This window comes from Lissotriton vulgaris, chromosome 5, assembly GCF_964263255.1.
Source record: "Lissotriton vulgaris chromosome 5, aLisVul1.2, whole genome shotgun sequence".
Lineage (NCBI taxonomy): Eukaryota > Metazoa > Chordata > Amphibia > Caudata > Salamandridae > Lissotriton > Lissotriton vulgaris.
Window position 1 is genome coordinate 1,837,657,784 of NC_141693.1, and position 15,562 is coordinate 1,837,673,345.

The 15,562-nt window shown below is 47.8% G+C and overlaps 1 protein-coding gene across 3 annotated transcripts in view; it reads right to left on the minus strand.

Annotated features, from left to right (window-relative positions):
- Positions 1 to 12,363, minus strand: part of TBKBP1 (TBK1 binding protein 1) — a 368,191-nt gene extending 355,828 nt beyond the window's left edge. For 2 of the 3 annotated variants that reach the window (XM_086924306.1, XM_086924304.1), the window contains exon 1: positions 12,237 to 12,363. The gene's annotated coding sequence lies outside the window, so the exon portion shown is untranslated. Of the gene's footprint in view, positions 1 to 11,860 lie in introns of all 3 variants that reach the window. The other variant, XM_086924305.1, reaches the window with a different exon arrangement.
- Between the last annotated feature and the right edge of the window lie 3,199 nt (positions 12,364 to 15,562).

Consider the following 15,562-nt stretch of genomic DNA (forward strand, 5'->3'; position numbering starts at 1 on the left):
GCGCATTCCCCAAGAGGATATGATGAGGACCATTGAAGAAATTCTTATGATATCATCTTGGGAATGCCAGATGGTACATCATAGAATGTATCTGATTAATTAAGACACAGAATGTCTTCTAGTATGAAAAAGGCTATTAACTCAAGATAGGGGAACCTGTATGGGGTATGGGTGTTTCTCAAGTTTCGCAGGAAAACTAAACACTATGTTATAGAACAAGACTCGCTGACTGTAACTCACTGCTGAGATTCAATAGTCATCACTCATTGTTATGTTATGTTACTAAGACTTAATATAGCACAACAAATCCCTCCTGAAGGGGTATCTTGGTGCTAACCCAAGAGGTCTCTTGGAAAATGTGCCCGTAGGACAAAATCTGAGGACCAGAAGAAACTGCTCCGATATCACGACATATGACACATAGGCTGAGCAATAGACTTCACAATAGAGGTTACCCACTGGAGATACTGAAAAAAGCTAGGAAAAGAGCACGCAATAATAATAGGGACAGTCTCCTTGATACTTTAAAAAAAAAAGTCTGACAGGATTGCGCGAGTGACAACTTTTTGTACACTGACAGACTCAAACCGTCACTCTTGAAATATTGGAGGATTTTAACATGTTTGGATAATGGGCTGAAAAAACCCTCTTTGTGTACAGAGGAGAAATTAGCATAAGAGATAGACTGGTACACCGAAGGCCTCGCACAAATAGCAAAAGTGATCACAAACCCTAAGGTGACTTCCTCCCATAAAAGGCACCACCCATTTGGTAAATGTAGTATTTTCAAATAGTTCAAAACCAATATTTGATTTGGGTATGAAAGCGCCTTAACAGCATATAGCCTTTACAAACTGCAAAAGTGACCAGGCCTCTCGTTGTATGGTCACCCACAAGTTTTTTGATTGATGCTTCTGGTTTTTCGACTCAGAGGGCCTCATTACAATGTTCGTCAGAGAGGCTCCAAACAGGAGCCGGATTTTCCTAAACCGTGTCGGAACCTATGTTTCCAACTCACTCGGAAACATTTCCAACTGACCTATTACAATGGAAAGGTAACCGTTTGGTTAGTTCCAATCCGTTCCAATCGGCATTCGGAAACTACCAGTTGGTCAAAGACGAATCGTACAGCTCTATGGACCGCGTTTCCAACCAACGTACTACGACGTCGGATTCGGACAGCCTTTCCGAATAGGTCTGTCCGACATGGACCGGCTGTTGGAAACTGACTTGGGGGCCCGTAGCAGGCCTCCCTTCATCCTGAGGTCTCTGAATTTGGTTTCCGCCACAGGGTGCAGGGTTTTCAACAACCACCCCTTTTTTCAATGGGACCCTGTGTTGTTGGTCGGAACATAGGCTCCCCATGAAGTAAATGGGAGACCTTCCGAATGGTGTTCAGGAGCATCGTAATCGGTTGGACTCACCGAACGTGAGTCGGTCGGAACCGATTCCGACAAGGAGTTGGTCCGTTTCCTTTCTGACTGACATCGTAATGAGGCACAGAGCGTACTGAAAACGGCTAACCAGACCTCAGTGCCAGTGTCCTGACCTTAAACTGTATGTTGAATTGTCTGTACCCAAATGGAAATGTCTATCTTACCTGTAAGTACCTAGCATATGGTACCCAGGGCATGTAACTTAGAGGGGTCCCTTAAGGTTAGCAGCATTTATAGTGCCGCCCTGAAAGTCCCCCAGCCTGCCACTGCAGACTGTTAGAGAAGTGTTGTACTGCTGGTCTGACTTTGCTTTCAAAAGCAGTGGCAAAGCCTCCACTTCCCCTATGCATCTGTGTAGGTCACCCCTCTGGCAGGCCTATCGAGTCCTAAGACATGGTACAACATATGACACCAAAAGGACATGTAGCATACAAATTCTGACAGTAAAAATGCAAAACTGCCAATTTTACTGTGGAAAGGCTTGGTTGCCTGATTGGCAAGTGCAGGATTACACACTGACCCCTCAGCCGTGTTAATTCCTGAACGATGTGACCAAAGTGAGCACTCTAATTATCAAACAACTTGTTGCTTTAAGCTTGACTTGAATATCGTCGAAATGCGTGTAACTCGTTGCCGTGCACAGCTTCGGCAAAGCTGCCACTTTGTTGCCTTTAAGACTCCAGTGCTTTCCTGGGCACCCGTGGAGTCTGTTCCACAAGACAGCTTTCTGCCCTCCTGGGGAGGATTGCTGACAACTCTCAGGAAGTGAAACAATGCAGGATTGCAGACCGGAGAGGTGTTACCTCATCCTGCAGGAAGAAACACAGGTTTTGGCCCGAAAAGGCAGGCTTTAAAGAAGGCGCCTTTGAAGGGCAAATGTATAGCACTGGAGTGAATGGCTGCACCATTGTTTAGGCAGACAGGCTGGTACGGGCAACAGAGAGTGGAAACAGTTGCCAAACCAGTTTCTCCAGGGGCTTATAGCCCTGAGGTAGCCACAACCTAGGGGTGGACTAGCGAAGTTCACACCATGAGAGAGGGGTCTCACCATCGGAAAAGTGAGCAGAATGGTGCATCCAGGGATATCCAGATGCCACACTCCACAGGAAGTGGTCACCAGGTGGGAGGGAGCCAGGTAGCCCTTTGTCTACCAACCACATCCTGTCCAGAGGGCATTTTCTGAGCATATAAAGGGCAACCCTGGAACTCCGACTTCAGACCTCAACTGAACTGGAAGCAGGATCAAAGAAGGACTGCCATGCTGTACTGCGGGACCAGCAAAGAGAGGCTGCAGTCAGTGGCGTAGAAAGGGGGGTGCGGTGGGTGCAGGCCGCCCAGGTGTCATCACTGAGGGGGGTGACAAAATGGCAGAAACATGTGTTTTAAACACATATTTCTGTCATTTTGTCAAGCTGGGGGAGACATGAAATTTCCCGCACCGGGTACCACCTGACCTTGCTATGCCACTGGCTGCACGGTCGAGGACTGCACCTGCTGGCTTGCAAAGAGAGGGGCTGTGCCTGCAGTGTCCTGCTCAAGGAGAAGTTGTCTCCAAAGCCCTGAAAATCCTAGAGACTTCAAGGGTCAGCAGACTGCCCTCATGTTCACAGCTCAGGGACACAACAGCTAAAGAAGCCCGAGAGGGGAGGTTGGTAGCCCAAAGTCTTCAAGTCGCTATTACCGTTGCCGTGCAGCACCTGGGACCAAGACTTGACGCAAAGAGCTGCACCCGGGGTCTCTGATCCCCGGGAGTGCTGTTGGAGGGTTGCTGGGATGAGGACTCGACCCAAGAAGGGTTGGCCTGTGACTGAGACACAGAGTGACTGGCAGTCCAGAGGCAACTGGACTTTGTCCAGCCCGGCGAGGACCTCGTGCGACTTTGACCCTGCAACCAGGATCCCCATACCACTTTCGTGGACCGAGGAATACTTGCAAGAAGACCCCTGTCAAGCACATCGCATTCACAACATCCTTGGAGCATCTCGAGCATTCTTCATCACTTGCATCAGGACCACTCTTTATGAATCCAATGCAACATTAATAAAATGACTGAAACTGTGTGAAGAATGCTGCTCCTATAGAGCTAACTGTTTCTGAGGACCTTGCTGAATCCCCTGACTAGCTTTCTTCTGGAGCTGGTCGCTTCATGCAACTCTAACCGAGAGCATTGACACTTGCCCAATTTTACCTTGAAAAGGTTTCTGTCAAGTTTGTTGAATTTTCCAATGTTTGTTCGCGATTGACTGAAATGCTCTAATGTATTATTTCTTGTAAATTCTATATCTCTGGAACCCTCGGTTGGATCTTTTTCATTTTGCTTTCTTAGGGCCACATGCATCAAGCTAAGAAATAGCGATTCCATTATAGTGATTCTTAAGGAATCACTATGAAGGAATTGCAATTCCTTATACATGTTGGTTTCGGTAAAATATTAGTGACTCCTACACATTCCTTAATTGCGAATCGCAAATAGCGATTCGCAATTAAGGAATTCCCTCCCATTCATTCCTATGGGCCTATTTGCGAAATAGGTAATCGCCAAAATTGTGATTACTTGTTTTGCGAATGCCTTTGGGCTCGATGCATGGCAAACAGCATTTTACCAGTCGTGAACGGGCCAATTTTGCGAATCGGCCCGTTTGCACCCGGTAAAATGCCTGATGCATGTGCCCCTAAGTTCTTATAAAAATACAGTCTATTTTTATAAATCGGTTGTCTGGTTTCTTGGGTGTTGTGTCGATTTCGTTTTCGATTGGTTTGGTGCCATTTATTAGCTTTACACTTGTTCCTTTGTGTAAGCGTTGTTGCTCTGAGCCACAGCTACCCAAGGTCGAGCTGAAGGTTTAACTAATGAAACCTAAGTGTCCTAAAACTGTTGGTAAGTGGATTACATGGTGAGGTTGCTCAACCATACCATATAACACACCCCATTTCCTCACAAATGCCTTTGTGGACTTGGATATGTCGGCATTACATGGCAAATAAGGATTAGAAACCTGGAGCACACATCAACAATAATGAAGAGCCTGTTCAAAATGAAGTTGGCACTACATTTAAGTCCTGTTATCACACACCACAGATCTGTCAGGGACAGTTAAAATAGGCTCTCCTCTACAGGCAACAGAAATTGATATATATGTTGGGTACCAATGAGGAGGCCTTACATGATGAGATAGAGTTGCTCGCGGATGAATATTTGAAGGCAACAGAGTGGCTCAAACATAACCCAAAATAAATATCTAGAGGGATATATTTGTCCATTCATCTTTGCTGTACATTTAGATGGATCATATGAACACCACCATGTAGGCCCAGATTTATCAAGCCTTTGCCTATTTATCAAGCCTTTGCGACGTCCTTGTGTTGCACAAGGCGAAGCAAGGACAATGCAAAGGTTTCAGTAATATCTACAAAGCCACTCAAGGGGAAATTTGCGCTGCCTTGCGTGGCTTTGTAAAGAAATGTAATGCAACGCAAATGCTTGCGCTGTATTATGTTACAGTTGAAGCTGGGAGGCGTTCCCTTGGGTCGAGCATGGGTGTTGCCATGCATCCACCCATGAATTTTGGCACCTACCCAGATTGACTAAAGCTAGTAAAACTGGGAATGTGTCAAAATACCGGGGCTGGACTGGGAACCACAACCGGCCCCGGCGAAGTGCTCGGCCGGCCCCCCTCCCAGGGGAGGGGGGGTTGGAGGTGTCACCGAGCTCTGTGCCGGGGCCGGTTTTCTGCCGATTTTGGTCCTGTAACAAAACTGGCCCCCAGGGGCCCAAAACTGGCCCCCGCCTTTGTGGCGCACCGGGAATTGCCCGGTGCCCGCTATGGCCAGTCCGGGCCTGCAAAATACTATGTCTTTCCAAGTGAGTCATAAGAATGAGAAATATTTGTATTATTCCTCGTTATTTCCTCTTTTCATATGTATTGCATTCTGCAGCATACATAGAAGAAAATGCCTCTAAAGAATATTTTTGTGCGGCATGGCATCCCTTCTGTCACAAAAACAATCCTGCTTGTATCGCAGGCCACCTTGCACCATGCTGCAAGGGTGCCTGTGTTGGCGCTAGGCAGCACACAGGGCTCCAGTGCAAAATGATAGCAGAAATGCTCTGTATCTTTATAAATATAACCGTGCTTGCTGTCCTGCATTGTGTGAAAGGTTAGTGTAAATACTCCTTGGAGTCTGGGAAAGAATTACTTCTTCTAAAACGATTCAATGAATGTCCCACATCCTAAGATGACGGCTCGGGTTTGCCAGTCTAGACCAAATGGACTCACCCAGAAATTATGTTTCATCAACCTGAAAGGATCAATCAATCAATAAGTCATGTGTAGTGCTGCTCCTCACCGCTGAGGGTATCCGAGGGCTGAGATATAGAGGTCTCATTCAAAAAGTCAGGTCTTGAGTTCTCTTCTGAATTCTGCCAGGGAGGGAGATACTCGTAGGTTGAAGGGCAGGTCGATCCAGGCTTTTGAGGCAAGGTAGAAGGAGCAGACTTTGCTAGAGCCGATGCCGGGGTGCGCACGAGGGTCTAGGAGGCGGAGCATATGTGTCTGACTGGTTGGTGGAAGTTCATGCAGTGGTTGATGTAGCCTGGTCCCTGGTCATGTAGAGCTCGGCAGGCGTGTGTTAGGAGCTTGAACTGGCATCTCTTCTTAACGGGAGCCAAAAGAGATTCCTGAGGTGGGGGTGATGTGGATGCATTTGGGGAGGTTGAGGATGAGTCTAGCTGCTACTAGCTGCTATGCTCCGGAGTCTCTTAAGGAGTTGGGATGTGTTACAGGCATAGAGGGCATTCCGGTAGTCAAGATGGCTGGTAACGAGGGCTTGGGTGGTGGTTTTCGTGGTGTTGACAGGGATCCATTCGAAGAATTTCTGGAGCATACAAAGGGTGTGGAAGCACAAGGAAGCGACTGTGTTTATTTGGCGCTTCATGGTGAGTTCGGTGTTGAGGATTATGCTGAGGTTGCGAGTGTGGTCTGTGGGTGAGTCCAAGCTCGGAGGGCCACCTGCTGCTGTCCCACCATGAGGTGTTTGCAAAAGGATTTTCCCAGAACCTTGCATACAACTTAAAAAACACCAGCCCACTCCACCACTATATGCAGAGACTAGCGAGGACAAAGTTTAGAAAAGTGAGAGTCATCTCGCTGTTCGATTCAGAACATTCCCGAATAAATAGATTCTTTCTGTATGTCGCCCTTTATGTCGGCCATTCTCTTCTAATTTATTCTAGTTACCGGATTTTAAAATCTACTAACATATTATTTATACATAGGCCTCCCGTCCCAAATTCATTTTTCAGCAAACTACTCAATATAAATCTTTTTTTCTGCTAAAAAATGTTTGGGGGCTTTCATATCTCATCATGACAAAACTGTCTCTAGAGCCATTAATGGTATCTAAAATAAGGTCAAATGCGGAGGCTGTCATTGATCACGTGGCCGAAAGACTCTAACCTTTATATATAGTCTTATGTGGGCCATTCAAAAACTGGACATTGCCGTCCAAACAGGTCAAGACCACAATAAAGAACTGTGCACTCGCACTCTTAGGGCCTGATTAGGAACGCGGTTTTCCTGCATCCTCCGGGCCGGCAAAAGCCACCGCCGGCCCGGAGGATGCGGGAAAACCGCTGCGGAGGCACAGAAGACCCACCGCCAAATTAGGATGGCGGTGGGTCTCAAAATCCGTCCGCTGCTTTTCCGCCGCTGTCACCTTCCAACCGCGGCGGAAAAGCTCTAACATGGCTGGCGGTGTCTGTCAGCCATATTAGGATAGCGGAAAACATATGCTTTTCCACAGCAGCTTTTCCGCCGTGGAAAAGCATACGGAGATTGCCTTCGGGGGCCCGTTGCGGGCCCCCTTGGTGACGGGGGGTGGGGGGTGCACATGGGGGGTGCCTATGGTACCCCCCCTGCATTTGCGTGGACAAAGCGGCAGGCACCACGCGGTGCCTGCTGCTTTGTGCACGCAAATGCCGTGCATGCTTTTTTAACATTGCTGCGGGCAATGTTAAAGATTGAGGATGTGAACGCCACCCTGGCGGTCACATCCTAATCTGCACGGAGGGACCTCCGCAGCCCCTGTGGACGGTCCCTCCCACTCTATGGTGGCGGACGGACTCAGGTCCCTCCGCCATCATAATCAGCCCTTAGTGTTCAAGATCAGTATATTTACTCGAGTCCAAGTCCTAAACCACAGGTCTTTTATTCCAGTGCCCAAGTTGTACTGCATGGGATGGGTTCAGATGTCCAACCCTTCAGTCTCAAAGAGCACATTCAATTACTAAGACAGGGGAAATATAGTCGTCGCAGTAGAGCGCCTCACATTTGGGAATGGCAGAAGTGAGAACGTTCCATGTTATAAGAACGCATAAAAGAAATGAATCGTTTACAGACACTACAATTTTCTATACAGGAATAAATCAAACAGATGGTATAACAGTTTTTCTTTTTCTTTTTTTCCTTAGACTTACAATTTTTTGTAGAAGTGAAAAACAGGGCAAAAAGGTGCCAGAAAGAGGCTGAAACATGTCAACTATTTGGAAGAGGGAGGGAGACATCTTAAATAATGCCACACCCCCAAATCTTGTTTTCCTTTCAACAACATGCATGCCAGACATAATTTGAATAAAGCTCACAAAAAACCTTGTCTTAATATAATTTTAACTCCCAAAAACCCTTTCACAAACATTAGAGAAACATTTAAAATAAGAGCTCATGGTGAACTGAGAGAACCCGTCTGGTGCTGGTTCAAGGGGGGCCTATTATGAAGCATGTCCTCATGAGTGACTGAAGGGTACCCTCCCTTTACAGTTTTTACCTTGCTAGGAATGGTCGGTTGAATGATAAAGGATAATAACCCCTTTGACTGAATTCCTTGGTCCAATTGTTATGTTTATAGCTCACCTTATTAGAGTCAATTAGAATGACATTACACAAATTTAACAGCTTAAAGCTGAAGTAATAGTCGTAGCTCTCTTACCCATCTCTCAGTATTACGTTGGCCACCAAAATTCTTTGGTCTCTATCCCAACTTGATCAAAAAGCCAAATAATCTTGAAATTTCCGATGAATGTACAATATGTGTGCAATGACTAAATATGGATCCCTCTGCTTCTGATAACTCAGAACAAATCTTCCTTTCACACTGACCCCCTCAACCCCCAACTAAATTGCACCAGGCAATAGTGGATTAATACATATCTTCTAAACTTGATCATGCCCCACAATACTTTTTCACCAGCTCAATCACCCTAGACCTAGAGGGTCCAACATTCAGCAGACCTGAAAAACAAATCGGATTTTCCCCTTTGTAGGGATGCTACCTTTGCTGCCAATCTCTGCCATAATATGGTGTCAAATTCTCCGCCTCCCTTATAAATGTCTCTCCTGCACACTCGCCTCCGCTCACGCTATATCTGCACAAAGATATCGCTCAGCACAAACAGATCTCTAAGAACCATCAGCCTTCGCCTTAAATCCATCGCCCACTCCACATAGGCGACAGTACTGATCAGCCTTCACCTTCCATCTTTCCCCCACTCCATATGGGCGAGTGGTAATGAGCGATACTGCTTGGTGCGAGCGCCAAGGCTCTGGAATTGGCTTTCTTGGAGATCAGAACCCCCCCACCCCCTTCTCTGCTCGCCTTCGGAAAAGCCCTCTAGACCCATCTGTTCAATTAAAGGGTTTCATGATTCATTATTGTGTGTCTGCACCTGCTCCATTCGCGCCTAACCGCCATTGAGATCGCAGTGTGCACAATAGGGATTTTGTAAATAAATAAACAAATACATTGGAGCCAAAGTGGCTGACGTTATCCAACCCGACAACCTCCAAGCAGTAGGCTCTGTCCAAGAACTTAGTGACCCAGCGCTACCGAATCCACCAACCCAGAAACAGTAGAACCCGGCAGTGTCCAGTTCTACCTATCCCACCAATCTCTAAAGGGAACACACTATCCACTATACCAACCACCAGTGAAAAAGTGGTATCCAAATCCACCAATCACCAAAGAGTAAACATCATACAACACAAGAGGCCCTCAAAGAGAGCATACACTATCCAAGATAAAAAGTTAAAAGAGTACATACACACTATATACGTATCAGCCACCAGGGCAACAGTTGAACCCAATCGATCAAGCCGCCAAAAAATGCACACCACACAGCACACAATACCCAAAAGATTACATACTATCTAAACCATCAGCCACAAGTGCACCAGATCCCGTCAATCAACAAACTCACAAAATGTACATACCAAACAACACAAAGGGCCCCTAAAGCTAAGCCAGCCCTACCCAATCCATCCATCCACAATGGGTGCACACTATCCATAACACAATACACCAAAGAGTATACCCTTTCCAAGACACAAGCCCTAAGAATACACGCTAAACGCTCGAGCCACCAGTGTGCCAGTTCCACCCAATCAACCGGCTCCCAGAGTTTTCACACAATAAAACACATAAGCCTCAAAAGAGTAAATCCCATCCAACACACAAGCCAAAAGAGTACACACTATCTAACACACCGGACACCAGTGAACTAACTGTACCCAGTCCACGAACCCAAAAGGAATACACACTATCCAAGATATAAATAAGCCCAAAGAATACACTCTATACAACACATCAAATGTTACTTTACCAGCTCAAACCAGTCCACCAGCCCCCAAAAATGTAGTATAAACTACTCAACACAATCCCAGAGAGCACACACACCATCCAAAACACCAGTCACACGTGAACTAGCAATCCCACATGACAACCTCCTAAGAGTTGACACGTCATCCAATACAACAGAAACAAATAAACCAGCTATAGTCTTTCCCCGAACGCAAAGAGCAGACACTATACGACACATCACCCTCAAAATCATACCACTATCTAACACACAAGTCACCAAAGAGTACACACAAACAAGCCCCTGATGAGAAAGCTATATTCAGAACGAGAGCCCTCAAAGAGTACATACTACCCAAGATACCAGTCCCCAGTTAGACAGATCTATCCAGGCTACAAGCTCCTAAACACACTTAAGCCCCCAAGCAGTTTGCACTACCCAACACACCAGCCTCTAAAGAATAACCAACACACCAGCCAACAAAAAGCAACTCTGTCCAGCACACCGACCTTTAAAAAGCTAACTTACTCAAAGAAACCCATCAGCCACCAGAGAGGCTACTTTACCCAACACATCAGCCCCCAGAGAGGGAACTCTACCCAACACATCAGCCGCCAGAGAGCCAACTCTACCCAACACATCAGCCGCCAGAGAGCCAACTCTACCCAACACATCAGCCGCCAGAGAGCCAACTCTACCCAACACATCAGCCCCCAGAGAGGCAACTCTACCCAACACATCAGCCACAAGAGAGGCAACTCTACCCAACACATCAGCCACCAGAGAGGCAACTCTACCCAACACATCAGCCCCCAGAGAGGGAACTCTACCCAACACATCAGCCGCCAGAGAGCCAACTCTACCCAACACATCAGCCGCCAGAGAGCCAACTCTACCCAACACATCAGCCCCCAGAGAGGCAACTCTACCCAACACATCAGCCACAAGAGAGGCAACTTTACCCAACACATCAGCCACCAGAGAGGCAACTCTACCCAACACATCAGCCACAAGAGAGGCAACTCTACCCAACACATCAGCCACCAGAGAGGCAACTCTACCCAACACATCAGCCGCCAGAGAGCCAACTCTACCCAACACATCAGCCGCCAGAGAGCCAACTCTACCCAACACATCAGCCCCCAGAGAGGGACCTCTACCCAACACATCAGCCGCCAGAGAGCCAACTCTACCCAACACATCAGCCGCCAGAGAGCCAACTCTACCCAACACATCAGCCGCCAGAGAGCCAACTCTACCCAACACATCAGCCCCCAGAGAGGGAACTCTACCCAACACATCAGCCGCCAGAGAGCCAACTCTACCCAACACATCAACCACAAGAGAGGCAACTCTACCCAACACATCAGCCACCAGAGAGGCAACTCTACCCAACACATCAGCCGCCAGAGAGCCAACTCTACCCAACACATCAGCCGCCAGAGAGGCAACTCTACCCAACACATCAGCCACCAGAGAGGCAACTCTACCCAACACATCCACTACCAGAGAGACATCTCTGCCGAACTAATCAGCACCCGAAGATCTACATCTAATTAAATCCACCACCTCATCGAAGAGACAGTTCTAAGCAACCCTTCAGCCATTGTTGAACGAGCTCAGCCCAATCCATCACTGTCCAATAAACCTTTTCTACCCAGTCCAACCCCACCGCCCCTAAAGACAGAAATCCACAAAAATCACAGCCCCGAAATGCAACCAAGTCTACCCCAGACACTAGTGAGTCAATTATGGTCAACCAGCCCCAGGCAAGATTGTGGTAGCCCACCGTTACCTGAGCCTCATCCACGAGCCGGGTGGTGGAGGTAGAACAGATGAGACTTTAGGGGCAGAAGGAACGGTAGAGAGAGGGTGGGCAGGCGAGGGGGCCGAGTAGAGGGGACATAATGGCAGAGGGCAATGAAGGAATGATGTCAGAAATGGTGCAGATCTGCTTTGGGAGGGTGGGCAGGCACCGACAGGGGCATACACCCCTCTTCCAGGAGGATGTCCGAGGCCTTCCTTTGTAGCTCCCCGGTTTCCTGACAGAAAAGCTCCGATGCCGTCAACCTGGCCTCGGCGCCTCCCCCCAGCCTCCGGCGCTCGGGGCTGCTCCCGGGCCCCAGGAGGGGGCGTGTTGCAGTGCCCTTGGGCGGAGGAGGGGTACTCACGGGTGGTCAGCCGGTGTCAGCAGCCGCCGGGGCCAGGCCATCCTGTCCTCCTCCGCGCGCCGGCTGCAGCAGCGCGGCGGTGTCCTATCAATGCCCGGCCTGGGCCGGCGCCTCTTCCTCCTCCTTCCTCTTCCTCCGCCTGCTGCTGCTGACAACACAAGAGCTGCTCCTGAGAGCCGGAGCTACAGCGGCACCACGTGCCCCAGAGCCCCTCGCTGCACGCAGACGGGGGAACTGCACATGCAGGCTGGTCAATGCACACACACACTGGGGAGCGGGGGGCACGGCGTGTTCACTTCACACAGCACACATCCTGCTCAATGCACACAGCCTGCTCAATGCACACAAACTGGGGAGCAGCGAGCACAGCGTGTTCACTTCACACAGCACACAGCCTGCTCAATGCACACAAACTGGGGAGCAGCGAGCACAGCGTGTTCACTTCACACAGCACACAGCCTGCTCAATGCACATAGCCTGCTCAATGCACACAAACTGGGGAGCAGCGAGCACAACGTGTTCACTTCACACAGCACACAGCCTGCTCAATGCACACAGCCTGCTCAGTGCACACAGCCTGCTCAATGCACACAAACTGGGGAGCAGTGAGCACAGCGTGTTCCCTTCACATAGCCTGCTCTATGCACACAGCCTGCTCAATGCATACAAACTGGGGAGCAGTGAGCACAGCGTGTTCCCTTCACATAGCCTGCTCTATGCACACAGCCTGCTCAATGCACACAAACTGGTGAGCAGCAAGCACAGCGTGTTCACTTCACACAGCACGGGAGAGCAGCACACAGCCTGCCCAGTGCACACAGCCTGCTCAATGCACACAGACTGGTGAGCAGCGAGCACAGCGTGTTCACTTCACACAGCCCAGGAGAACAGCACACAACCTGCTCAGTGCACACAAGTTAGGTAAGCAGTGGGCACAGTGTGTTACATTCACACAGCCCAGGAGAGCAGCACACAGCCTGCTCAGTGCACACAATCTCGGTAAGCAGTGGGCAGAGTGGGTAAGCAGTGGGCATAGTGTGTTCACTTCACACAGCCCGGGAGAGCAGCACACAACCTGCTCAGTGCACACAGCCTGTTCAATGCATACAAACTAGGCGAGCAGTGGGCACAGAGTGTTCATTTCACACAGCCCAGGGGAGCAGAACAAAAGCTGATCAGTGCACACAGCCTGCTCAATGCACACAAAACAGGGTAGCAGTTGGCACAGCCGCTTCACTTTATAAAGCCAGGGAAAGAGGCACAGAGCCTGCTCCATGCACATAAACAAGGTGAAGAAAGGCAGGGGCACAGCTTGCTACCTTCATACAAAGCCAGAAAGCAGCATACAGGCTGCTTCGTGCACACAAAAGGGGAACGCAGTGCATACAACCAGCACGCTGCCTGAGCATGGACCACAACTGCACACTACATGGTGGATGCAGTGCTTGTAGCTAGCTCATTGACACATTCTGCTCAATGCCTGGGAAGAATGCAGTGCACACCTCCTGGGGCTTAACCATGTGAATGCAGTGCACACTGCTGATGGAGCGAGGGTGAAAACAAAAATGTTTGTGTACCCCTCCCTAAGTCTCTTTCCCATAACAGTAATATGCATTAATCGTGTGTTTTTTGAATTAACTAATGTAGAATAGAATGCACACACACAAATACACGTGGGATACTAATTTGCTTGTTTGCGAATCTTAATCTACTAATTAAGTGACATCGTTCTACTAATCTGGTACGCAAATGTCATACTCTAATGAAAATCTATGTGTGTATGCTTTTTGGATGTTTTATTGTGGCAGAAATGATGGCGAATGGTACGAAAACTACGCCTAATTGTTGCAAACATGCTAGGTATTAACTAACCGGGTTACCTTAGAATGGGGGGAGGTAAACAAAAGGGCTATACTTCGAAATCTAACATTTAACTGTGTTTGTTTCGATAATAGTGTAGTATGCTGCTGCTCAGCCAGAATGACTGCTTGATGGAATGTTAGTGTTTGGAATGTGTGCGTGAATCAGTTGCATGAAGGGCTGAGCAGCAGTGAAGCTGCTCCCGGTGGGGCTGTACTAAGACTCTGACTTCACCTCTCTGTATCTAATTTCCCACCTCAATAAATCTACATGTTGGCTTGGAGTGTTCTTTCTTCAACACTACATTTTGGTACCAGGAGTGGGGTGCTGCCAAAGATGAACAGCCAGGCTGTTGGAGTCCACGAATACTGAGGAAAAGAAAACGCCTTCTCCGTCGGTGTTCCTCCGATAGGGCTGGCTGATTCTTTTTAAATTGACAAAAAAGATACCCATTCGAAAGAAGAACAAGATGAAAACAGGGCAGCACGTTGGATGCGTGAGCGCCAAGAGGTTGGATGAAGGGCTGAGCAGCAGTGAAGCTGCTCCTGGTGGGGCTCCCACTAAGACTCTGACTTCATCTCTCTGTATCTAATTTACCACCTCAATAAATCTACGTGGTAAACTGCCTGGCTTGGAGCGTCCTTTCTTCAATACTACAAATAGTTCCCATTATGGCCCATGAGGCCTGTTCCAAAATGGAAGTTTGCGAGACTCCGAAATTGTGGTGATCTACGCATGCGCGACTGTGCTCGACAGAAGTGCAAGCAGCCTATGCCTGTACGGCGTGGGTCAAGGTCAGCATGGCCTGGAGAGTAGACCAGTGCCAAAAATGTGTATGTCCGCATGGGTAGCATGGGAAACATATCTGAAGTGACAATTTAAAGGACACAAGTGAAAAAACTGTTAAAGAACAATCAAGACCTTATTTTTTGATTATAACGATGACTTGGTGGAAATATGGACAATGAGGAGATGAGGCTATGCTCATCCACCCCTTACAAGGACCAATGAGAGTGATCGAGGACCCTAAAAGTTTCAAATCTTAGATAGATAAGTTAGGGGAAAAGGGTTTAAAAAAGAACGTTATGAAGTAAGAAAAAAGCTTGCTTTTGATTTTATTTTCGCACCTCGACATACTGACAAACTTTTCTTAAAGTGCAAAGACTTTGAAATTTTTCTTGACTTTAACTTTGGATGGGTGCGGAGTCTGGATGGGAGGTGAACATCAAGAAAGAATAGAGAGGATGTTTTTTGGGAACTATGGTGTCCTAACTCTGATGTCCGTTTTCTGAAATCTTGGAAATAATATTTTGACTTATTTTTCTAAACTATTCTGCTAATAAATGTAAACTGTTTGAACTTAAATTTCTTTTCCAGGTTATTACATATTTTCATGATTATTGAAGTAGGCTAAATAAATTAAGGTCATGCTAGATGAACTAGTCTCTAAATAAAAATTGAATAAA